Here is a 26733-nt window from a genome sequence, read left to right on the forward strand (position 1 = left end):
CAGTTCTTCCCACATTACATACGTGATTGGAACGGGGAAATGCACTAGTAACTGGCTCAATAGGAAGTACTGCCATACACTTCACACTGAGGTGCAAAGTACGTATGATAGTAGACTTTAAAATGTGTAATTACACAGTAAGTTTCATTATAGGCTTCCAAACGCCAATTTCCAGTAATTTCTTAGAAGATTCTATACAAACCCTGTGGTTAGCTTACAGGAGACGCCTGTTTTTGAATTGAACATTTTTTCCCGAATCTGTGCAACAGCTCTCTCTCTCCATTCTTCGCTTTAACGGACTTCTTTGCAGCTGTACATTGTGGCTACGCGAATGAATTGCGAAGTGTTTCATTTTGGTGTGCTCTGTATCGCCTGTCTCACACCTAAACAGTGCTGGACAATTACACAGCGCATCACAGAGCAAGAACAAATATTTAAACACCACCCACTTTCGCAGGCGACCCGGTGACCTTTCAGCTAGCACTGACACTTTAACTCGGTGAGTGTGTCGGAAATTTCTGATATTCCAGGTCCAGAGCAGAAATGATGTAATTCCTGCTCCCATTGATAATGTGTAATAGAAGTGGGCTACTAAATGATATAAACAGTATTTTCAATGCTACTGTAGCTTGCTAGTCGACTGAATCAGAACGTAATTTCATAATGTGCTGCTCATCAACGGAGAACCATAAATCCGGTAGATACAGCAGTATTAATTGTTTCCGAGGAAAATAGTCTCATGTATCTGCATCAGTATAATGAAATGACCAGGTAATGGCATAGATGATCAGACTTAACACGCTTACGAGAAGCGAGATGCATGTGCTTGGAATATACATTTTTCCATTGAGGTGACAGTCATTAGGACAGCGATACGTTCATATACAAATGGCTGTAGCATCGCTTACACAAGGTATAAAAGAGCAGTGTGTTGGATGAGCTGTCGTTTGTACTCAGGTAATTCATGAGAACAGGTTTCCGACGTGATCATGGTGTTGTGGGTTGGCTCGAGAGCCAACACCGGGTTACAAGAGGAAGCCGAAATGCACGCGTTTTAGCTCACCCAGGCTGGCGTGAGCTCTGGAACAGGACAAGGAAATTAGAATTTAGAAAAACGGACGTAGCTGGTGGAATACTTAACTTTAATCCGTAAATGGTGAACGTCGCTCTTGACGGTACATTATTCACAGTATCAATAGTAACGGGTAATGGCGCCTTGCTAGGTCATAGCAAATGACGTAGCTGAAGGCTATGCTAACTATCGTCTCGGCAAATGAGAGCGTATTTTCTCAGTGAACCATCGCTAGCAAAGTCGGTTGCACAACTGGGGCGAGTGCTAGGAAGTCTCTCTAGACCTGCCGTGTGGCGGCGCTCGGTCTGCAATCACTGACAGTGGCGACACGCGGGTCCGACGTATACTAACGGACCGCGGCCGATTTAAAGGCTACCACCTAGCAAGTGTGGTGTCTGGCGGTGACACCACACATGGCCGCACGACGGTAGTTAACAGACTTTTAAGGAGGAATGGTAGTTGGAGCTAGACACATGGGACGTTCCATTTCGGAAATCGTTAGACAGGGAATAGCCATTGAATCTCAATGTAGCCAAGTGTAATGTGCTGCGAATACATAGAAAGAAAGATCCTTTGTCATTTAGCTACAATATAGCAGGTCAGCAATTGGAAGCAGTTAATTCCATAAATTATCTGGGAGTAGGCATTAGGAGTGATGTAAAATGGAATGACCATATAAAAGTAATCGTCAGTAAAGCAGACGCCAGACTGAGATTCATTGGAAGAATCGTAAGGAAATGCCGTCCGAAAACAAAGGAAGTAGGTTACAGTACACTTGCTCGGCCACTGCTTGAATACTACTCACTGCTGTGGGGCCCGTACCAGATAGGGTTGATAGAGAAGATCCAACGGAGAGCAGCGCGCTTCGTTACAGGATCATTTAGTATTCGCGAAAGCGTTACGGAGATGATAGATAAACTCCAGTGGAAGACTCTGCAAGAGAGACTGCAACTGATGTGTTCGGATGCAGGCTGAGTTGGCATCCCTTCGCTCCCAGCTTCAGGCAGTGTTGGCTTCGGTCACACAGCTTGAGGCTGTTGCCAATGGGCATCACTGTGGGGGTCCGGATGGGGGTTTGTCTGGGACGGCCACCTCGTCCAGACATCCCCCAATCGGACTACGAATGTGGCTGCCCGGGATACTGCCCACATTGAGGCTGATCCCTCACCTGTGGTAGAGTGGGAGGTCGTCTCGAGGTGTGGCAGGGGGGCGAAAGACATTCCGGAGTGCTGAACGGAAGGCCTCTCCAGTTTGTCTGACGAACCGGTTTCAGGCTCTGTCTCAGGCTGATACTGATCTTCGGCCAGACATGGCTGCTTGTCCTGTTCCAGAGATTGCCCCTCAGTCTGCCAAATCCGGGCGATCGCAGAGGGTGGGCTTACTGGTACTTGGGAGCTCCAACGTCAGGCGCGTAATGGGGCCCCTTAGGGATACGGCAGCGAGAGAGGGGAAGAAAACCAATGTGCACTCCGTGTGCATACCGGGGAGAGTCATTCCAGATGTGGAAAGGGTCCTTCCGGATGCCATGAAGGGTACAGGGTGCACCCATCTGCAGGTGGTCGCTCATGTCGGCACCAATGATGTGTGTCGCTATGGATAGGAGGAAATCCTCTCTGGCTTCCGGCGGCTATCTGATTTGGTGAAGACTGCCAGTCTCGCTAGCGGGATGAAAGCAGAGCTCACCATCTGCAGCATCATCGACAGGACTGACTGCGGACCTTTGGTACAGAGCCGAGTGGAGGGTCTGCGACCGTGTGGGCTGCAGATTCCTCGACTTGCCCCATAGGTTGGTGGGGTTTTGGGTTCTGCTGGATAGGTCAGGAGTCTACTACACGCAGCAAGCGGCTACACGGGTAGCAGGGGTTGTGTGGCGTGGACTGGGCGGTTTTTTAGGTTAGATGGCCTCGGGCAAGTACAGAAAGGGCAGCAGCCTCAAAGGGTGCGGGGCAAAATCAGGGCATGCGGGGGCCAAGCAGCAATCGGTATTGTAATTGTAAACTGTCGAAGCCGCATTGATAAAGTATCGGAACTTCAAGCGCTGATAGAAAGCACCGAATCTGAAATCGTTATAGGTACAGAAAGCTGGCTGAAGCCAGAGATAAACTCTGCCGAAATTTTTACAAAGGCACAGACGGTGTTTAGAAAGGATAGATTGCATGCAACCGGTGGTGGCGTGTTTGTCGCTGTTAGTAGTAGTTTATTTTGTAGTGAAGTAGAAGTGGATAGTTCCTGTGAATTATTATGGGTGGAGGTTACACTCAACAACCGAGCTAGGTTAATAGTTGGCTCCTTTTACCGACCTCCCGACTCAGCAGCAATAGTGGCAGAACAACTGAGAGAAAATTTGGAATACATTTCGCATAAATTTTCTCAGCATGTCTTAGGTGGAGATTTCAATTTACCAGATATAGACTGGGACACTCAGATGTTTAGGATGGGTGGTAGGGACCGAGCACCGAGTGACATTATACTGAGTGCACTATCCGAAAATTACCTCGAGCAATTAAACAGAGAACCGACTCGTGGAGATAATATCTTGGACCTACTGATAACAAACAGACCCAAACTTTTCGACTCTGTAAGTGCAGAACAGGGAATCAGTGATCATAAGGCCGTTGCAGCATCCCTGAATATGGAAGTTAATAGGAATATAAAAAAAGGGAGGAAGGTTTATCTGTTTAGCAAGAGTAATAGAAGGCAAATTTCAGACTACCTAACAGATCAAAACGAAAATTTCTGTTCCGACACTGACAATGAGGAGTGTTTATGGAAGAAGTTCAAGGCAATCGTAAAATGCGTTTTAGACAGGTACGTGCCGAGTAAAACTGTGAGCGACGGGAAAAACCCACCGTGGTTCAACAACAAAGTTAGGAAACTACTGCGAAAGGAAAGAGACCTTCACTCCAAGTGTAAACGCAGCCAAAACCTCTCAGACACACAGAAGCTAAACGATGTCAAAGTTAGCGTAAGAAGGGCTATGCATGAAGCGTTCAGTGAATGCGAAAGTAAAATTCTATGTACCGACTTGACAGAAAATACTAGGAAGTTCTGGTCTTACGTTAAATCAGTAAGTGGCTCGAAACAGCATATCCAGACACTCCGGGATGATGATGGCATTGAAACAGAGGATCACACTCGTAAAGCTGAAATACTAAACACCTTTTTCCAAAGCTGTTTCAGCTGCACTGCAGTTCGTGCTCTAAATCCTCGCACAAACGAAAAAATGGCTGACATCGATATAAGTGTCCAAGGAATAGAAAAGCAACTGGAATCACTCAACAGAGGAAAGTCCACTGGACCTGACGGGATACCAATTCGATTCTACACAGAGTACGCGAAAGAACTTGCCCCCCTCCTAACAGCCGTGTACCGCAAGTCTCTAGAGGAACGGAAAGTTCCAAATGATTGGAAAAGAGCACAGGTAGTCCCAGTCTTTAAGAAGGATCGTCGAGCAGATGCGCAAAACTATAGATCTATATCTCTGACGTCGATCTGTGGTAGAATTTTAGCACGTTTTTTGCTCGCGTATCATGTAGTTTTTGGAAACCCAGAATCTACTCAGTAGGAATCAACATGGATTCCGGAACCAGCGATCGTGTGAGACCCAACTCGCGATATTTGTTCATGAGACCCAGAAAATATTAGATACAAGCTCCCAGGTACGTGCCTGACTTCCGGAAGGCGTTCGATACAGTTCCGCACTGTCGCCTGATAAACAAAGTAAGAGCCTGCGGAATATCAGACCAGTTGTGTGGCTAGATTGAAGAGTTTTTAGCAAACAGAACACAGCATGTTGTTATCAATGGGGAGACGTCTACAGACGTTAAAGTAACCTCTGGAGTGCCACAGGGGAGTGTTATGGGACCATTGCTTTTCACTATATATGTAAATGACCTAGTAGATAGTGTCGGAAGTTCCATGCGGCTTTTCGCGGGTGATGCTGTAGTATACAGAGAAGTTGCAGTATTAGAAAAGTGTAGCGAAAAGCAGGAAGATCTGCAGCGGATAAGCACTTGGTGCAGGGAGTGGCAACTGACCCTTAACATAGACAAATGTAATGTATTGCGAATACATAGAAAGAAGGATCCTTTATTGTATGATTATATGATAGCGGAACAAAGACTGGTAGCAGTTACTTCTGTAAAATATCTGGGAGTATGCGTGCGGAACGATCTGAAGGGGAATGATCGTATAAAATTAATTGTTGGTAAGGCGGGCACCAGGTTGAGATTCATTGGGAGAGTCCTTAGAAAATGTAGTCCATCAACAAAGGAGGTAGCTTACAAAACAGACGTTCGACCTATACTTGAGTATTGCTCGTCAGTGTGGTATCCGTACCAGATCAGGTTGACGGAGGAGATAGAGAAGATCCAAAGAAGAGCGGCGCGTTTCGTCACAGGGTTATTTGGTAACCGTGATAGCGTTACGGAGATGTGTAGCAAAGCCAAGTGGCAGACTCTGCAAAAGAGGCGCTCTGCATCGCGGTGTAGCTTGCTCGTCAGGTTTCGAGAGGGTGCGTTTCTGGATGCGGTATCGAATATATTGCTTCCCCCTACTTATACCTCCCGAGGAGATCACGAATGTAAAATTAGAGAGATTCGAGCGCCCACGGAGGCTTTAAGACAGTCGTTCTTCCCGCGAACCATACGCGACTGGAACAGAAAAGGGAGGTAATGACAGTGGCACGTAAAGTGTCCTCCGCCACACACCGTCGGGTGGCTTGCGGAGTACAAATGTAGATGTAGATGTAGATGTGGAGACGCTCAGTAGCTCGGTACGGGCTTTTCTTTTGTTGAAGTTTCGAGAACATACCTTCACCGAGGAGTCAAGCAGTGCATTGCTCCAGCCTACGTATATCTCGCGAAGAGACCATGAGGATAAAATGAGAGAGATTAGAGCCCGCACAGAGGCATACCGACAATCTTTCTTTCCACGAACAAACGAGACTGGAATAGAAAGGAGAACCTATAGAGGTACTCAAAGTACCGTCCGCCATGTACCGTCAGGTGGCTTGAGAAGTATGGATGTAAATGTAGAAGTAGACTTCAGTATTCCGAGATCCACAACGTCAAGAGTGTGCCGAGGATACCAGATTTTAGGCATTACTTCTCATCACCGAAAATGTAGTGGCCGCCAACCTTCACTTCACGAATGAGGACAGAGGCGTTTACATAGAGTTGTCAGCTTTAACAGACTAGCAGCAATGCATAAAATAACCGCACAAATCAACATGGGACGAGCTGTGGACGTATAAGTTATGACAATACGGCAAAGTCTGGCATGAATGGGCTATGGCTGCAGACGACCGACGCGAGTGCCTTTATTAACAGCACGACATCGCTTGAGCGCCTCTCCTGGGTTCGTGACAATATCGGTTGGACCCTAGATGACTGGGAACCGTTGACTGGTCGATATCCCGATTTCATTTGATAAGACGGATGGTAGGGTTCGAGTGTGGTGCAAACCCCACGAAGCCGTTTACTCAATTTGTCAACAAGCCACTGCGGTAGCTGGTGGTGGCTCCATAATAGTGTTGGCTATGTTTATGTGGGATGAACTGGCGTCCTCCGGTCCAGCTCAACCGATAATTGGCAGGAGATGGTTATGTTCGATTACTTGGAGACCATTTGCACCATTCATGGACTTCATGTTCCGAAACAACGACGCCATGTCACTGGGCCACAGATGTATGGGATTGCTTTGAGGAACAGCCTGGGCAGTTGGAACGAAAGATTTGGCCGCCCAGATCGCCCGACATGAATCCAATCGAATATTTATGGGACATAATCGAGAGGTGAGTTCGCGCACAAAATCCTGTATTGGGAACACTTTCGGAATTATGGAGGGCTTTAGAGGCAGCATCGTTCATCATTTCTGCAAAGGACTTCCAAGTACTAGTTGAGTCCATGACACATCGAGTTACTGCACTACAAAGGAGGTCCGACATGGTATTAGGAGGTATCCCATCACTTCTCATCTCAGTGTATTTGCCATAACTGTTACTGTGTAACAATGCAGATTAGATTCCAGCGAAGACCACGTGGGGCAACGGCCTTGCCGCAGAGGATACACCGGTTCCCGTTAGATCACCGAAGTTAAGCACTGTTGGGCATGGCCGGCACTGGGATGGGTGACCGTCCGGGCCGCCATGAACTGTTGCCATTTTTCGGGGTGCACTCAGCCTCGTGATGCCAAATGAGGAGCTACTCGACCGAATAGTAGAGGCTCCGGTCAGAGAAAACCATCATAACGACCGGGAGAGCGGTGTGCTCACTGTGCTGACCATACGGCCCTCCTATCCACATCCTCAGCCGAGGATGATACGGCGGTCGGATGGTCCCGATGGGCCACTTGTGGCCTGAAGATGGAGTGCTGCTGCTTGCTGTAGACCACGTACCATTGATCGAAATATAAACTGTGTTCGCGTTGATATTTAACTGGAGTTAGATCACCGCACATTTCATCGTAAAGGATGAGTTATATCTATGTAAAGAAAAGTTGTTTGTAACGTAAACTGATTCGCGCATGTCTAGTGGCGGTAACTGCGGCTGCCGACCGTGTAGCCACCAGTTGCCGCCAGTTCAGTGTTGCCTGCCTTCGCAAAGTAATGCAGTAAACTGGAGAGTGTGGAAGTGTTGAATCACTGCAGATGAAAAATTTGATCATATTTGTAGTGGACTGTTAAGGCAGCCAGTCCACAGTGAAGTAGCCGAAAGGGCACGCGTACACACACGCCGTCTGGCGTTAAGTCTGGAACAGGATTCGTAATGAATGTGATAAAGAAAAGAACGTAGCTACGAGAACACTTAACTTTTATATTGTCCTTTGGTATACAGCATTCTGGATGATACAAGTGAGACTCTATCTTGAGGTACATGCAACGTTACAAATGGTTAATGGCGCCTTGCTAGGTCGTAGCCATTAACTTAGCTGAAGGCTATTCTAACTGTCTCTCGGCAAATGAGAGAAAGGCTTCGTCAGTGTAGTCGCTAGCAACGTCGTCGTACAACTGGGGCGAGTGCTAGTCCGTCTCTCGAGACCTGCCGTGTGGTGGCGCTCGGTCTGCGATCACACAGTGGCGACACGCGGGTCCGACATGTACTAATGGACCGCGGCCGATTTAAGCTACCACCTAGCAAGTGTGGTGTCTGGCGGTGACACCACAATATTTATAAGTAAAAGAGGAAATGCATCATCAGTAGTGTGAAACAAAGGCACAACGCAATATATGAAGGGCAAGAAAGACAATAGCTTTAGGAATTGAAGTAAGATTGTTAAAGGTTTAGAACGGTTAGTGAATTGTCCAAGTTAGTACTAGGACTAACGATCTCATGGGCTGTGGGGGTGACAAGGATTAATCGTTTTTCTATAAAATTTCCAAAAGCTTCTGGAACAACGTTGTTTCGAAACTAAGTTCCTGGAAGCTGTGTGTACGATGGGTAACGGAGACAACCAAAGATTCTCACAGAAGTCCCACAGTGGTACCTACTGGTGAATTTCTCGACCGCTTTGATCGCAACTGTGACACGTGACGGCAGTCCATACGCATCCATCCTTAATAGAAAAACAAGACCACCTGGTTCTGGGATCGAGAGAGTACAAGTTTTGATTTGTTTCATGGAACATAGAACGACCATACATATTAAATTCGTAGTGAAATATTTGCTAACCTGTGTCATGCCTCTTTGAATGTAGAAACAAAGAACGGTTCTCCTCCACTGAAAACTGCATGAAAACTCTCGCACGGCTCCACGCTCTACAGGCATTGTTAGAAAATCCACATGGGAGATTTTTCATCATTCTTCTTACGTTCCTCACCACATAATGGTTAACATATCTTACCGAATCCTATGCAGACGATATGAAAATCTTTGCTTCAAGATAACGTAGTTATTTGGAACATAGGAATTACTTATAAAAATAAAATTAAATGATGTTCTAAATATTTTTAAAAATATTCTCAGTTGTTTTGGTTTTTGACCCTTAATTTTTGACTGCATCTCCTATATCTTTCCGCTAAAACACAAGCTTCGCTAACACTTCTTTTTCAAATGCTAGTAATTTTGCAAAATTCTCGGTTTGTACATTTACTGAGCTTACTGCACCACCATACCCCATAGCTGTAGATTAATATGTAATACCACAGATTTAACAATGTCGAGGAAATTCAATACTATTATTTGTATCACGTGTTCGACGTCTGTATTGTAGAACACATAAAAGCCAAGTGAAGCTGTTGGTAATATTTCCGGAATTTATATTTCCTGGAAAATCGAGGGCGTATGTAGTCTAACACTCCACAGCCGTTTCTTCTGCAGTCACTCAGCTTACTTGTATTCATGGAATGGATTTCATGGCAACAAGCTCTCCTCAGGATAGCTGACTATTAATGTCAGAATGTCATTCCTTGTGTGGTGACTGGAATTGGGGATCTTCCGGAAAGCGCAAAGGTTAAGAGCAGAAAATTTTTGCTCTGTGTTGGACTTCCCCGCTAACATTGCTTTGCGCTTGAAAGTGCTCAGGAGAATATTCCCAAACGTAATGAAACTTCTAAAGCACTCCATCGTCAGGCCACGAGTGGCCTACCGGGACCATCCGACCGCCGTGTCATCGTCAGAGGAGGATGCGGATAGGAACGGCGTGGGGTCAGCACACCGCTCTCCCGGTCGTTATGATGGTATTCTTGACCGAAGCCGGTACTATTCGGTCGAGTAGCTCCTCAATTGGCATCACGAGGCTGAGTGCACCTCGAAAAATGGCAACAGCGCATGGCGGCAGGATGGTCACCCATCCAAGCGCTGGACACGCCCAACAGCGCTTAAATTCGGTGATCTCACGGGAACCGGTGTAGCCACTGAGGCAAGGCCGTTGCCCAATGAAACTTCTAGCTAATCTAAAAATCCCGTCAACTTCAAGTTGTCCGACAAACTTTCTCTCAAGATCGGGTGTGCTGCTGCCCGTAACCACTTACAACCTGTTGCTGCAGCTATTAATCCATGAAGTCGCAATTATTACATGATGAAATCAGTATCATTTACGTAACACTATTCCAGCTTACACACTACGCATCCAAACCAATTAGAAGCATATTAAATGCCTTATAAGGGGCAGTCAGATGAAAAGGGGACAGACAGATAATTAAACTGTTCATTATTTCAAAATTAATCGGTATAATTCTTAACTAATTTATTCGACTGTGAGACAAGGTGGTCAATAATTACGTGCAAAAATGTTTGCGTTTGCCTGTGTAAGCAAGACTGTATCCAAGAATGCACAACTTCGTCCGAAGCAAATCGACGGCTACTAATGCCTTTCGTCAGGGCTTCGAAACTATGGGAATCGTATGGGCAGAGACCGCGACTGTTTATGTAACGGATTCACGGGGAAACTTTTGTGGCGTTGCAGAAGCAATTTTGGCAACACGTGGACGAGCAATTTGATGGCAAAGTTGTTTCGATAAAACACTTAATAATGAATCCTCCAGTCCAGATGGTATACCAGTCAGGTTCTTTTCAGAGTAGCTGATACAATAGCTCCATAATTAGAACTCGTGTACAACCTTTCGCTCGTCGAAAGATCCGGGCTTAAAGACTGGAAACTTCCACAAGTCACACCAACACCCAAGAAAGGAAATACGAATAATCTGCTGATTTCCTGGAAATATTACTAACGTCGATTTGCAAAAGGATTTTGGAACGTGTACTGTGTTCGAATACTACGAAGTCCTGGAAGGAAACAAGTTATGAAAAAAATAGCCAACACGGATGCAGAAAATATCGATCTTCAATCTCAAGAAGTAATTAACGCTATCGACAAGATCTGTGTAATTAATTTCATATTTTAAGATTTCCAGAATTTTTCACACTCTTTATAACAAGCAATGTCTAATCAAATTGTGTGCCTATAGAGTGTCGTCTAAATTGTGCGAATGGGTTCTTGATTTCCTGGAAATAGGGTCACATTTCATAGTAACTGGCGGCAAGTCACCCAACAGAGCAGAAGTAATATCTGACGTTTCCCAGATAAGTGTTATAGACCGTCTGCTGTTTCTGATTTACATAAATGATTTAGGAGACAACATGAACATCCCTCTTAGATTGTATGCAGATGATGCCGCATGTACCGTCCTATGAAGTCATTAGATGATCAAAACAATTTGTAGAATGATTTTGACGAGATATGTGTATGGTGCAAAAAGCGGCAGTAGACACTAAATAACGAAGAGTGTGAAGTCATACCCATTTCCACAAGAGTACTAAAAGGAATCCACTAAATTTCGGTTACACGAAAAATCACAGAATACTAAATGCCGTAAGCTCATCTAAATACTGAGGGATTACAGTTACGAATAGCTTAACGATGTTCTCATGAAATTTCAATTTCCCCTCAGAGTGTGAAAATATTTTGTTGGCACCCACATACATGTGGAGAAAAGAGCATCGTACAGAAAACATTGAAATCAGAGCTCGCGGCGAAAGATTTAAGTGGTAGTTTCTCCCGCGCCCTGTTCGAGACTGGAAAGGCAGAGAATTAGCCTGAAGGTGGTTCGATGAAAGCCGTGCCATGGGCTTAATTGTTAATTGCAGAGTAACCATGAAAATCTAGATAGGATGGACTCGATCAGTCGAAATGGTTACATAATCCTCAGCAGTAACGTGATCTTGCAGAGTAAACATGGGACCAATGGAATACCACAATATGGCAGCTCAAATCATCGCCGAACCGCCGCCGTGTAGTATTCTTGGGTCGTAAACTCAGCCAGCAGTTGGAAACAATGTGAAACAAGGCTCATCCAAGGCAATGACATTATTCCATTGCTCCGTACTCCAGACTGTAAGGCTTCGGCACCACATTTTCCTCTCATGCGCATTTACATAAGCCATTAGTGCATCTTCTCCCGCAATTTTCTGCTTGTGGAGCTCTCTTCGAGTTGGTTTGGTGTTGACAGGGTTCGCGAGTGTAACAATGAGATCTGCAGTCGCTTTGGCAGCTACTACTTTTTTATTATTCATCACAACCATCTTCAATGAGAATCTGTCACGATGATTGAATACACTTGATTTTATAACTTAGCATATGACGCTTCTCCTCTTTCGCTATATGTGGTATAAATCTTCGATATGGTGCCTCTTCAAATACTTTCGCTTCCTTGGTTACCGAAGCAACCACCAAACGACCACCAACGATTTTCCAACGTTGTAATTCACTTATCTCCGACGTAATGCACTCACAACTACACGGTACACCGTTCTGATCGCAACTGATAGTTTCAGCGCACTAACGACATTTCAAAGGTACCGTTCGTGCTCAAATACAAGAGTTGAACTTGCAGGCTAGGTTAGTGAAACCGGTATTACCTCGGCGTATCATAAAACGCCCAAAGGACTAGGCGGAAGCACTGGAGCTTAGGGTGAGATGAGCATTCACCTTTTGTTGTTCACAATATTTATTAAAGTCAATCGACAGATAACAATTGCCAAACTTCAAGTGGGAACATTTGTACAGGAAACCTATCAGTTACCTTTCGATAGAAAAACAAGTATAACCACCTTCCAGATGAGATGGATAATTCCTTTTAATATTAAAAAAAATAGAATACACTGAACGCCTACAGAGTTACAGCAAGTTCACTTACAGTTATAAAACCTTGCCCAAATATACTCATTTAAAAGAAAAATTAACCTTACACGTGAACTGTAAATAACTGTACTTTGCATTAACAAATAGTGAAGAAATAACATTTATAATGATAAACTCCCAGTCAGAGAACATTTATACTTGAAGGCTATCAGTCGGATTTAGTTACTAACAAATGTATAACAACTTTTCAAATGAGAAAAATGGTTCCAATGGCTCTGAGCACTATGGGACTTAACATCTGAGGTCATCAGTCCCCTAGAACTCAGAACTACTTAAACCTAACTAGCCAAGGGCATCACACATATCCATGCCTGAGGCAGGATTCGAAGCTGCGACCGTAGAAATCGCACGGTTCGGGACTGAAGCGCCTAGAACCGCTCGGCCACAGCGACCGGCTCAAATGAGAAAGGTAATACTTTTTATAGAAAATAGAAGACACTGCACGTCCAAAGGGCTATCGTAAGTTCACTTACAGTTTTAAGGTCTTGCCCATATATATTCGTTCAAAAGAAATAGTAGCCTTACGTACGGACCCTCAAGTAGGCAGGCAATAATATACATTAGACACTCACCTTACAAATAGTTCCCAGCTCACGGCATCGGCCAAGTTCGGTCTTGAAAGTTCTGGTTGTGCCACTCGGACCAGATTTATCGCCCCGACCGAGGGCGCGAAATACAGTAGGTGCGTCCGAATTCACTTCCCGGATGCCGATATTCAAACCTCCGCAACAGTATCTCATGGAGTTAGCGTACTTTGGTACATCATACAGTTCAAGATGGACAATGTTATCTGGAACAAACTAAACACTCAGTTTTAGAACATTATACACAACAAGCCCCACGGCTTGTATGGTAAGGCAGAATGCCTACGCTACTACACACCAAGCAACAACAGTTCGATCAGAATGGTGCAAAAACTGCGTAGCGCTCGACTTCAACATGGATGACTAACAGATTTTCGTAACTGAGCATTCGCGAACAGTTTGTCTCAGGTGAGGTACACTTGCAGTAAGGAAGGCAAAAAGTGCATGGCCAGTGAAAGACATGGAATGACGTCACCTTATCAGTTCATCGAAATAATCGTCCAACAGCATCAGAGAAGTAGATCGCCACTACAGTCTCCCAAAGAGATGTAATCGGTTAACGGCCATAAACTGCTTGGGTGGACATTTCAAATCACAGCTGTTACAACTGTCGCCTGTATGATGCCTTCTCAAAACACCTCTTCGCCGACCGGGCTACCTCCCCTCCTTGGGCAATCACGCCATCTTCTCTCCACCTCACAACTCAACTCACTCGCGCTCGCCTGTCGATCCGCTCCCTGCCTCGCCACCTCGCGACGGGCTCACAAGTGCCGAAAGGTTAGAATCTCTGAACAAATATCGATAGCCACAACGCCGGCATGGCTCAGTTAGCGCCTGCATTTATGTTCAAGCATGAATTTTTTTGTTTCTAACTTTTGGTCCAATCTCAGTGAATGTAGATTGGAAAAACACACTATCCTTTCCTGATTAAGAGTGGTTAAAATAAAGCAGTTGTACAAGTTTTTATGAAAGCAGCATTCACACTCCTGGAAATGGAAAAAAGAACACATTGACACCGGTGTGTCAGACCCACCATACTTGCTCCGGACACTGCGAGAGGGCTGTACAAGCAATGATCACACGCACGGCACAGCGGACACACCAGGAACCGCGGTGTTGGCCGTCGAATGGCGCTAGCTGCGCAGCATTTGTGCACCGCCGCCGTCAGTGTCAGCCAGTTTGCCGTGGCATACGGAGCTCCATCGCAGTCTTTAACACTGGTAGCATGCCGCGACAGCGTGGACGTGAACCGTATGTGCAGTTGACGGACTTTGAGCGAGGGCGTATAGTGGGCATGCGGGAGGCCGGGTGGACGTACCGCCGAATTGCTCAACACGTGGGGCGTGAGGTCTCCACAGTACATCGATGTTGTCGCCAGTGGTCGGCGGAAGGTGCACGTGCCCGTCGACCTGGGACCGGACCGCAGCGACGCACGGATGCACGCCAAGACCGTAGGATCCTACGCAGTGCCGTAGGGGACCGCACCGCCACTTCCCAGCAAATTAGGGACACTGTTGCTCCTGGGGTATCGGCGAGGACCATTCGCAACCGTCTCCATGATGAAGCTGGGCTACGGTCCCGCACACCGTTAGGCCGTCTTCCGCTCACGCCCCAACATCGTGCAGCCCGCCTCCAGTGGTGTCGCGACAGGCGTGAATGGAGGGACGAATGGAGACGCGTCGTCTTCAGCGATGAGAGTCGCTTCTGCCTTGGTGCCAATGATGGTCGTATGCGTGTTTGGCGCCGTGCAGGTGAGCGCCACAATCAGGACTGCATACGACCGAGGCACACAGGGCCAACACCCGGCATCATGGTGTGGGGAGCGATCTCCTACACTGGCCGTACACCACTGGTGATCGTCGAGGGGACACTGAATAGTGCACGGTACATCCAAACCGTCATCGAACCCATCGTTCTACCATTCCTAGACCGGCAAGGGAACTTGCTGTTCCAACAGGACAATGCACGTCCGCATGTATCCCGTGCCACCCAACGTGCTCTAGAAGGTGTAAGTCAACTACCCTGGCCAGCAAGATCTCCGGATCTGTCCCCCATTGAGCATGTTTGGGACTGGATGAAGCGTCGTCTCACGCGGTCTGCACGTCCAGCACGAACGCTGGTCCAACTGAGGCGCCAGGTGGAAATGGCATGGCAAGCCGTTCCACAGGACTACATCCAGCATCTCTACGAGCGTCTCCATGGGAGAATAGCAGCCTGCATTGCTGCGAAAGGTGGATATACACTGTACTAGTGCCGACATTGTGCATGCTCTGTTGCCTGTGTCTATGTGCCTGTGGTTCTGTCAGTGTGATCATGTGATGTATCTGACCACAGGAATGTGTCAATAAAGTTTCCCCTTCCTGGGACAATGAATTCACGGTGTTCTTATTTCAGTTTCCAGGAGTGTATTTCTCCTGCGTCGACCATGCGAAGGACCATTATCTGAGGCGGTTTCGGTGTTTACCATCGTTGTGTTTTTTTTTTTTCGCGTTAACATAATCCAGTCATAACAGGCGTCAACAGGTAGGGGCCAGTTTTCTTCTAAGTGTGCTATATGCCAATATAATTGAATCGCGCAGTGCTGTCTCTAGTCGTTCTGCTGCAGGAGTCTTCTCAGTTCTGGGACACCCCAGCTGTCGGGCGGATTGTGAAAAACACTTCCTAAAAAATTAGAAAAGTAAGTCCTGTATTTCGTATGAGCTCGTGTTGTTCTTGTAAATACATCCAATAATCCATCACGGACTTAATATCGTACGAACACAAATATTTCGTCGCATGTCCAGCGATCCAATTGACCGCATACGTCTTCTGTTTGGGAAAAAAGGTCTTGTCCGGTAGAAAAAATACATCCGATGTGATTTCTGTGTAGTTAGTGCGCCGAAGGAAGGCCAGTATTCGACGCGTCAGCATCCAGACGTCCCTCGCTGCGCCACACACTAAACCATGTTCTTCCGTTGCTAACAGTCCACAGTTTGTGCAAAGAGGAGAATCGACCATATGAATTGTATGTAATCGACTCCTGGTCACAAGTTTACGGTTTATAAGAATATACCACATCGATCTCGCTGCTGTTGACAGTAATGGAGTATGCACTGCACACCAAATGTGGTTCCACGTTCTCGACGGGTATTTGAATTTCATTATGTTGCGGCCATGGTGATCCATCAAGCATCTATAGATCTCCCGAGTCGTGGGTATTCTCGGCAACAAGAAATGAGGCAATGTGTCCAAGAGAAGGCGAAATATTGCCCACCGCAATAGGGGGTTCGTACCAAGGCGGAACAAGTAGTGCTATCAGAGCTGACGTTGTGGTATGCTTTCTTTGTTGCCAATTTCGTATCATCGCTCGCATATAAAGCGCCAGAGCTTTGTTTCACACGTTTGTGAGGTTGAGGCTACCGTTCCGGTACTGTAGCGCTAACGTATCATATTTGATCTTAAATAACATCATAGTACTAACATAGTAGCCAAAGGCAGCCATGAGGCGGTCGGTATTGGTAGGATCTGCGCTAAATGGGGCAGTCGTGACGCTATGTGAACGTTGGTGTATGCCACACGTTGGATCATGTCAAAAGCTCTCAGTGAGTTTTTGCGTATCGTCAGACGAACATTCTGCAGAAGCCGCCGAGAACTCGCCGCCGCTGACCGCCGTAGTGAACAGGTAAATGTAATCCCTAGGCATCTCAGAGATTCCACCGTCTGAAACGGTCCCGGTACGTCTTCCAGACCCCGTCCAATGTGCATAATTTTGGATTTCGTCATGTTAACGACACTGCCTGCCGCCGTCCCGTAAGAGTCTAGATGTTCAACAGCCTGACGCACTTCATGTCCTGATCTGACAAGAAGGATCAGGTCTTCCGCATATGCGCGACAAACGAAAGAGTTCTCATTAAGCGCTATCCCAGTAAGTGAGCGCCTCATAACACACATCAGCGGCTCAAGCGCTATCGCAAACAGCGTCATGGAGAGTGGGCACCCTTGTCGGACTGAGCTGTTAATAGGAATCGAGCCCGCTTCCCGACCGTTTACAATCACCTTCGATGTAGCCCCTCCTATTAGCCTCATAACGATGGAGATGAAAACAGGTGGAATCGCCATTCGGCTCATGACTGACGCCAAGAAGTCATGGTTTATCCTGTCGAACGCACGATCGAAGTCCACAGATATCATCGCTGCTCGCATTTTACACGTTTCCGCAAGGGCGATAACGTCACGGTATTCACTTAACGCCGAGGAGATGTTGCTTCGCACCCCTAGGCAAGCCTGATCAGGGGATATTGTCCTGGATATCGCCAGCTTGAGACGAGACGCTAGTAGTCGTGCAAAGATTTTATTGTCGGTGTTTAGCATAGTGAGAGGCCGATATTTATTAACACTGTGACTCCCCGCCATCTTCGGGATGGGAAGAATCAAGTCCGTCACAAAATCCGACGGTAGGCGCATGTCCGGACGCATCGCCTCATTGTACATCGACACCAACTGTGGCATCATCATGTCCACGAATTTTCGATAAAACTCTAGCGTAATCCCATATGGCCCTGGTGATTTATGGGCCGCTCCTTTTGTGAGTGCCACCTTTATATCGTCTTCTATGAGTGGCTCCATAAGCGCTGCCTTATCCGTCTCTGTCAGTGTCGTTTGCAGATGTTGCAGTATCTCTTCCCCCACCAGACGGTCCGTCGGTGTACCGGCATAGAGGTGGCGGAAATGCTCTAAAAATTCATTTGCAATGTCCTGTTGTGTTGTCAGTTGACGGCCATCCAAACCGTGGAGCACTGTTACCAATGCCCGGCGGTAACGTTTATGTTCCCGCGAAACATGATGCATCGAGGTACGTTCCCCAGTGATGGTGTCGTGACATCTAGCCCGTATTGGGATGCCACCCAGTCGTCGTCGCGTGATCGATAGGATTTGTGCCTTGACACGATGAACTTCCGCATGATGTTCTGCAGACGGCACCTGGAAGGACAGCTCACGAAGCATGGTGTAATAATAATCAAGAGTGTCTCTTTGCCATCTCGTCTTATCCGGACCATACTGTATGAGAGCTCTTCTTATTGCCGGCTTAGTACACTCGAGCCACCATTGAAGCACGGAGGTATATGTTGGTAGACGGCGTTGACATGTGGCCCATACCTCCTCGACTCTCTGACGACATTCGGGGTCCGCCAAAAGTGACGAATTGAGCTTCCATGTCCCGCGGCTTCTCCACACACTTTGCCTAGGGAGTGATATGGTACAAATGTAAGCCAGATGATCAGTAAATGCCGCAGGCCATCGTTCCGCGTCGACCACCTTATCCTGTAGGCCAACCGAAACATATATTCGATCGAGTCTGCTCGCCGAGTGACTGGTATAAAAAGTATATCCCTCACGGTTCCTATGAATCATGTCCCAGGTGTCGCTTAATTCCAGATCGCGGTATACCACATGCAATTCACGATAGGTATTGTAATGTGGAGTCTGGTCTTTTTGGGCTAAAACACAATTGAAGTCACCACCTATAATGAAATGATCGAATCTGCCGGTAAATAAGGGCACAATCTCTTCCGAATAATATCACGCACGCGCCCGTCTGTTATCTGTGCCAGAAGGAGTATAAAAATTGAGAATGCGAAATCCATTAACAGTTATCGCCAGTCTTCGTGCCGAAGGTAGATAAGCCAGGTCGCGAACTGGAATCCCGTCCCGGTCCAATATCGCCGTTCCACTGTCGTTGTTCGAGTGCGGCGAGGTGTAGGAGATGTATCCATGGACTTCCTGGAACTCAGGAATGTAAATTTCCTGTACCATCAGTATATCCACATCCGACGCGTATATCATGTCCCTAAACAACTGCTGTTGCACGAGCGATCTAATGGTATTTACATTCGCTGTCCCTATTCTGTATGCCTGGGGTCGAGTAGCTGTCATCTCCACATGATGTTAAAATGACAAAGTTCCACCGTATCGATAGTCTCTTTGCACATCGGCAGAGGGTCGCCCGACGGACGTGTCCCTGCGGCATTAGGTTTCTTGAGATGCGGACGGATGCGAGTCCCCACCAGTAGAACGGTCCGCATCGGTGATTTCGTCGTCCTGCTCATACCAGCTGATATTATTGGGGTGCTCCAAATTTTTTTGTGCGGCATTGATGTGTGACATCTGTTGTTCTTTCGCAGCTTTAGACTCCACCGCAGAAGAGGTAGCAGGCCCCTGAGCGGATGCGTCGTCTGAACGACATGACATCTTTTCACTGTCCGAATTCATATGGTCTGCGACATCCGAAGCTTGTGGTTCCAAGTCAGACAGGTCCATAGTGTTAGACTCATCTGGGCTCCCAAGAAGAGAAAGGAGCGTCTCCGCAGAGTTTAGTCGGCGCTTCATGCTGCGCTTTGGCGAGTGTTGTTTGCGGGCCCTAACCTCGGCCTCTGGTGTTGGCGAATCTTGCATCACCTACGTTCTCGCCGCCGCCACAACGCGCTGGGCCCGTTCCACGTCAGCTTCCATGCCTGTTGTGATGCTGTCGTCCTCTTTCTGCACCACCTGTAATGTCTGGGATTGGAGGTTGGTCGGAGCCATTCCTTCTTCAGTGGGGTCCGAAGGCGCCTCAATCAACTGCGTCGTCGGTTCGATAGTGCGCTCCGACCTCGGCGTCACCTCCCCGCGAAGCGCCGCCACGTAAGTCATCGGCTGCGACGTTGGTGTAGTCGGATTCTGGAGGTCTCCGCTGGGGAGTTGCACGAGTCTCCTCTGCATACACGCAGATCGAAGATGTCCTTCACCACCACACCCGGAGCATGTCCGGGGCTGTCCATCATAGATGACAATAGCTCGACAGCCGCCGATGTTGATGTACGATGGCACATGTTTCGTAACGGCAACTCGCACCTGTCGGACACCATTGAGCACTGGATACGTGCTAAAACTTGCCCAACGTTCGGCCGTATGACTGATAACTCTGCCATATGGCTGGAGCGATTCAGTGACCAATGATTCTGGTACCTCGAAAGGCAGCTCGAAGACTCGAATCGTACGCACGCCCAGGCCCGAATGAGCGACTAAATCTTCACCAATACGACCATCGGAGTGTCGGAACTGGAATCCTCATTTGGCGTTTTCAATGATTCTATCGCATGCTGCGTCGTCAATCATCTTTACGTAAAGAGTGCTGCTCACGATTGATAAATGAATTCCAATAATCTCCGTGTAATTAAGTTGCACTTCGTCCCTCAAGAAACGTTCGATTTCGAAAGCCTTCGTTCGTGCATACTCGTTACAGAACGTGAACTGTATCGTGGTTTTTCGGAAATTGTGTGCCATTGCGTTCGATTCAAACAGTAACAAACGCGAGTGACGACGGTGTAAACACCGCTTCTTCCGCGAACGTTCGCAGCCGGGACGTAAACAAGTCCGAGCTGCTCCGCGGCTAAAGGCGGACTGGCGACCAACTGAGCTACCCAAGCACGACTCACGCCCCGTCCTCACAGCTTTACTTCTGCCAGTACCTCGTCTCCTACCAGGGCAACATTTAATTATTACGTACTGAATCACATACAGGATAGGTACTAGCTACGCACAAAAATATGCGCTACAATTATTAATCTCATATGTATTCAAAAAAATTATAGGCCTACTCAAATAATTGTGTTAGTTAGACCGAGAAAATTTAACTCCCGTCAGTGAGGACCGCAGAATCGACAAGACAATGAAACAAAAAACCACTCATCGTCTTCTACAAAAAAAACACAGATAATGAAACCTGTGACCTGGTCCACAACCTCCACATACTACGGACTGAACGCCTCATTGGTCTTCAATGCAATCGTCTGCTTCAGCCTGTGAAAAGAGGCAAAATGGGTCTCGTACGATCAGAGTGCTCGTCTCCAGCTACTGTGATGAGTATGTGTTGCTTGTTCCGCCGTGAGCGTGCAGCTTTATGTAATCCTGTCAGTAATGGTCTATTGCAAGTTTCCTAGATCCAACGTCCATTGAATACAGGTCTCTTCGCAATGCGCAATTTTCACTCGAAAACTGGTTGAGATGGACCTGCATTAACTCACACCAGCCAATTATTTCGGGAATAACAATGCGCGATCAGTTGTGTGGTGAGGCAAGACTCTACAATGGTTTCTGCCGAACTTCTGGATTTTGTATGCAAATATTTGGATCACATTAGCCACTGGACTTACCGTGACGCGTCGACTGGTGTCACTGGATTAGTCAACTCAATCCGTACTTTGGAAATTATGCTTTCAAGGGACTCACGGTCACAACGGCGAAAACATGCAAGATAATGCTCATAAAAAGAGGGAGAACTAGATATAAGACCAATGGTAAACCTTAGGAGACCGTTACATTGTTTAAATAATCAGAAATAGGTTCAAATGGCTCTAAGCACTATGGGACATCTGAGGTCATCAGTCCCCTAGAACTTAGAACTACTTAAACCTAATTAACCTATGAACATCACACACTTCCATGCCCGAGGCAAGATTCGAACCTGTGACCGTAGCAGTAGCGCGGTTCCAGACTGAAGCGCCTAGAACCGCTCGGCCACATCGGCCGGCTCAGAAACAGGACTAAGAAGAGGCGTACACATAAAATAAGTAGCAGGGAATTCTAGTCAGGTTTGTCCAACGGTTTAATGTGCAGGACATCTGTAAAGGAGATCGGATGCAAGACGCTGGTGCAACAGTCTAAGGAAATTGTCAAGATCAAGACAGGGAACATCAGACATAGAACGACTTCGGGGCCGTATTGCTGGGTTCATAATGGCCCAGTCTAGCCCATACAAAAGTGTGACAGAGTGCTCACACAGCTTGAATTGGTACCTTTGAAAAAAGGGAACATTGCCTGCCTTAAACCCTATTAGGAAATTTACTGTAAAGTAGGATAGATTATGATCTGTGGCACCTCTCCGAAAGAGCACAAGTGTTTCGGAGCACACCGTTCATTGTATATTGGTGAACAACGCGGTGCGTGTTCACACGTCGACCCAATGACATCGTCATTTACGATTGTAGTGGGGACGGGACCATCGGGATTCGACCTTCGATCAAAGGAAACGTGTCGGCTCTCCTGAAGAATTACATTTTTCTTTTCTACACCAGGTCGCTGGCCGTCTCCACAAAAGCCGTCAACGAGGTGAGCGGCGGATCGAAACGTGCAGCGCACAACGCACGCAGGCAGGTGGGAGCAGTATTATGCAACGGGAGACATTCTCCTGCGCTTGCTAGGGACTTGTGGCAGTAATCGAAGACTCTCTCTGTCAGCTGCGAATCACCTGCGTCCGTTCAAGCTTCATGTCTTCCCCGACGGCGATGATATCTTTCAGTATAATTGTGCGTGTCTCGGAGCGAGGAACATGCTATAGTGGTCTGAGGAGCATTACAGTAAGCTTACGTTCACGTCTCGGTGACCAAATTCGCCTACGTACATCCCACGGAACTCATCTGGCTCACTATAGGTCGCCATCACCTCGTACGCAAATCAGCTGCCCGTTATTTACGAGAATAACATGACTCGTGCGTAAACATCTAATGCCACATACCTCCACAAACCTACCAACAAACTGTCGGATCCCTGGTATGCAGAGTGATGCATTTCGTTCCAAAGACGGACAGACAAGCTGTTAAACAGGTGGTCATAATTTTGTGGGTCATCATTGTATATAGAATATAGAAGTATTAGAGCGTATTCAAAAGAAATATATAAAAGGTTTCACCCATCTGTTCTGACTAAAAAACGAAAAGTAAGTGCCCGCATCTCGTGGTCGTGCGGTAGCGTTCTCGCTTCCCACGCCCGGGTTCCCGGGTTCGATTCCCGGCGGGGTGAGGGATTTTCTCTGCCTCGTGATGGCTGGGTGTTGTGTGCTGTCCTTAGGTTAGTTAGGTTTAAGTAGTTCTGAGTTATAGGGGACTTATGACCACAGCAGTTGAGTCCCATAGTGCTCAGAGCCATTTTTTTGAAAAGTAAGTAAAGGTGGGAAAGGGACAGTCATTTTCGATTATTTAGATTCAAGATAACTGGGTAGTGTTAAGCAGTTTAGTATCTACCACACATTCACGGAGAATAGTGCTAGTTAAACATTTTTAGGTAAAATGTTTGTGGAATAGTACTTTTGCTTTATCCAGCACGCTATTAATTTATTCCAGTTTTATTTCTGTAGTTTACCATGAGTGCTTGACTTGCTATAAGACTGTTTGCTCCGTAATATGGTGTGATGGCCGCTGTAGTTATTACCGTTGGGGAGATTATGGGGAATGAGGAAATAAAGTTGGTTCTATAGCGGTTTTGTAGGATATGCAGTAGAGATCGAAAAGTACTGTGACAGGAGGAAAATGTTGCAGCTATTCATACAAATCTAGCGAAGATAAAGAGGCTCATTAGGGAGAAGGGAAAACTTTGGTAGAAAATGGATACAAGTAGTGGAGGGAACAAATGGAGGACTTTATGAAACCGTATTGACAATATGGAAAACCGTTTTAACTGTTGCCCAAGTTAAAAACAGATGACCTTCATGCACATGTAGTTGTAGAAGGGCCACAACGAAATTTCAGAATGAATGTGAGAAATAAGAAGGTAGAAAAGTGTTTATACACAAAGATTAATTGTTAGGTAATTCGTATGTTAGAGGTGTAGGCCAATTACTGCAGGATCATCTACGCCCGGGCTATCAGGGCAAGAACATTTTAACACTATGAACAACAAGGGTCAGTACGCAAAGATTTTATGAAGTAAGATACCATTGTCATAGTGGCCAGGCCGGGTTATAGTGCTGATGCTAAGTAAGTCAGCAACGAAGCATACTGGTGTGGCACTTGCCTGATTTCGGATGCCATGATCGACCTCACCTGAACACTTCTACTCCCACATGTTCGTAATTTCTCAAGCCACCATACGGTGTACGGCAGAAGGTACCTTTTACCATCGCTATTTCTTCCTTTTCTCTATTCCACTCACAAATGAAGCAAGGGAAAGAAACGACTATATACGCTTTTGCATAAGACCTAATTTTTCTTAGCGGTCCTTACGCGAGATGTACCTATGTGGCAGTAGTATTGTTCTGCGGTGAGTCTCAAACGACGGTTCTCTAACATAACTAAATAGTGTCTTGCAGTAAAAAAGTCTTCCCTTCGAGGAGACGTATTTGAATTAACGGATCTTCTTCGTAATTCTCGCGTGATGATCGAAACTATCGTTAACATATCTCGCAACATGTCTGTAAATTGCTTCGATATCTTCCTTTAATTTGACCTCGTGAGGGTTCCAAACACTGGAGTAGCACTCAAGAATTGGTTGCACAAGTATTCTACACGCGGTTTCCTTTATAGAGCCTTCCATACAACCAATCTTGTAATCTCATTGCATTTCATATCACGTTGTAACTTTACGCTTAAATAATTAATCGACGTGCCTGTGTCAAGCGGCAGCCCACTTATACTTTACTGTAAGAAAACTGTTTTTAGCATTCTTAGAGGACAACAGACGCTTAAGGGGGGATGTAATGGATTTTGGGGCAAAAAATCGATGTTTTAAAAAAAAAGTTATTTTCTTGATCTACACAGTTTAATATATGTTGTGTGTGAGTTTCAACGTGATAGCAGCTTTAGAAATGCCTTTAAATTGTTAAACTAACTCTGCACTGGCAGCAACTCTCACCTTTTCCGATAAATGGGGAAACTACTTGCTTCGGCTGAATTTTTGTCAATGTGAAGGCTATTTTCTTTCGCTATCTTTGGCTAGCATCTATATTTCTGGCTGACATCTATATCTTTGCCTAAAAACTTCCTTGCATGTGATTTATTTACGATTTGACAATGCTGACATCCATTACTGGCCATTAAAATTCCTACACCACGAAGATGACGTGCTACAGACGCGAAATTTAACCGACAGGAAGAGGATATTGTGATATGCAAATGATTAGCTTTCCAGAGCATTCACACAAGGTTGGCGCCGGTGCCGACACCTACAACGTGCTGACATGAGCGAAGTTTCGAACCGATTTCTCATACACAAACAGCAGTTAACCAGCGCTGCCTGGTGAAACGTTGTTGTGATGCCACGTGTAAGGAGGAGAAATGCGTACCATCATGTTTCCGACATTGATAAAGGTCGGATTGTAACCTATCGCGATAGCGGTTGATCGCATCGAGGCACTTCTTCTCGCGTTGGTCGAGATCCAATGACTGTCAGTAGAATATGGAATCGCTGGGTTCAGGAGGGTAATACGGAACGCCGTGCTGGATCCCAACGCCCTCGTATCACTACCAGTCGAGATGTTAGGCATCTCATCCACATGGCTGTAACGGATTGTGCAGCCACGTCTCCATCCCTGAGTCAACAGATGGGGACGTTTGCAAGACACCAACCATCTGCACGAACAATCCGAAGACGTTTGCAGCAGCATGGACTATCAGCTCGGAGACCATGGCTGCGGTTACCACTGACGCTGAATCACAAACAGGAGCGCCTGCGATGGTGCACTCAACGACGAACCTGGGTGCACGAATGGCAAAACGTCATTTTTCCTGATGAATCCAAGTTCTGTTTACAGCATCATGATGGTCGCAGCCGTGTTTGGCGACATCGCGGTGAACGCACATTGGAAGCGTGTATTCATCTTCGCCATACTGGCTTATCACCCCGCGTGATGGTAAGGGGTGCCATTGCTTACACGTCCCTGTCACCTCTTGTTCGCATTGACGGCACTTTGAATAGTGGACGTTACATTTCAGATGTACTACGACCCGTGGCTCTACCCTTCATTCGATCCCTGCGAAACCCTGCATTTCAGCAGGATAATACACGACCGCATGGTGCAGGTCCTGTACGGGCCTTTCTGGATACAGAAAATGCTCGACTGATGCCCTGACCAGCACATTCTCCAGATCTCTCACCAATTGAAAACGTCTGGTCAATGGCGGCAGAGCAACTGGCTCGGCACAATACGCCAGTCACTTTTTTTTTTTTTTTTTTTTTTTTTTTTGGTCATCAGTCTACTGACTGGTTTGATGCGGCCCGCCACAAATTCTTTTCCTGTGCTAACCTCTTCATCTCAGAGTAGCACTTGCAACCTACGTCCTCAATTATTTGCTTGACGTATTCCAATCTCTGTCTTCCTCTACAGTTTTTGCCCTCTACAGCTCCCTCTAGTACCATGGAAGTCATTCTCTCATGTCTTAGCAGATGTCCTATCATCCTGTCCCTTCTCCTTATCAGTGTTTTCCACATATTCCTTTCCTCTCCGATTCTGCGTAGAACCTCCTCATTCCTTACCTTATTAGTCCACCTAATTTTCAACATTAGTCTATAGCACCACATCTCAAATAATTCGATTCTCTTCTGTTCCGGTTTTCCCACAGTCCATGTATCGCTACCATACAATGCTGTACTCCAGACGTACATCCTCAGAAATTTCTTCCTCAAATTAAGGCCAGTATTTGATACTAG

The 26733-nt window shown here is 46.4% G+C and overlaps 1 protein-coding gene and 1 pseudogene across 1 annotated transcript in view; both read left to right on the plus strand.

The window, feature by feature from the left end:
- The window catches only part of LOC126195287 (uncharacterized), a 710394-nt gene that overhangs the window by 26102 nt on the left and 657559 nt on the right, over nucleotides 1–26733 (plus strand). The window lies entirely within an intron of this gene.
- Nucleotides 7117–7234, plus strand: LOC126195885 (5S ribosomal RNA; annotated as a pseudogene).

The sequence above is a fragment of the Schistocerca nitens genome, chromosome 7 (assembly GCF_023898315.1).
Source record: "Schistocerca nitens isolate TAMUIC-IGC-003100 chromosome 7, iqSchNite1.1, whole genome shotgun sequence".
Classification (NCBI taxonomy): domain Eukaryota; kingdom Metazoa; phylum Arthropoda; class Insecta; order Orthoptera; family Acrididae; genus Schistocerca; species Schistocerca nitens.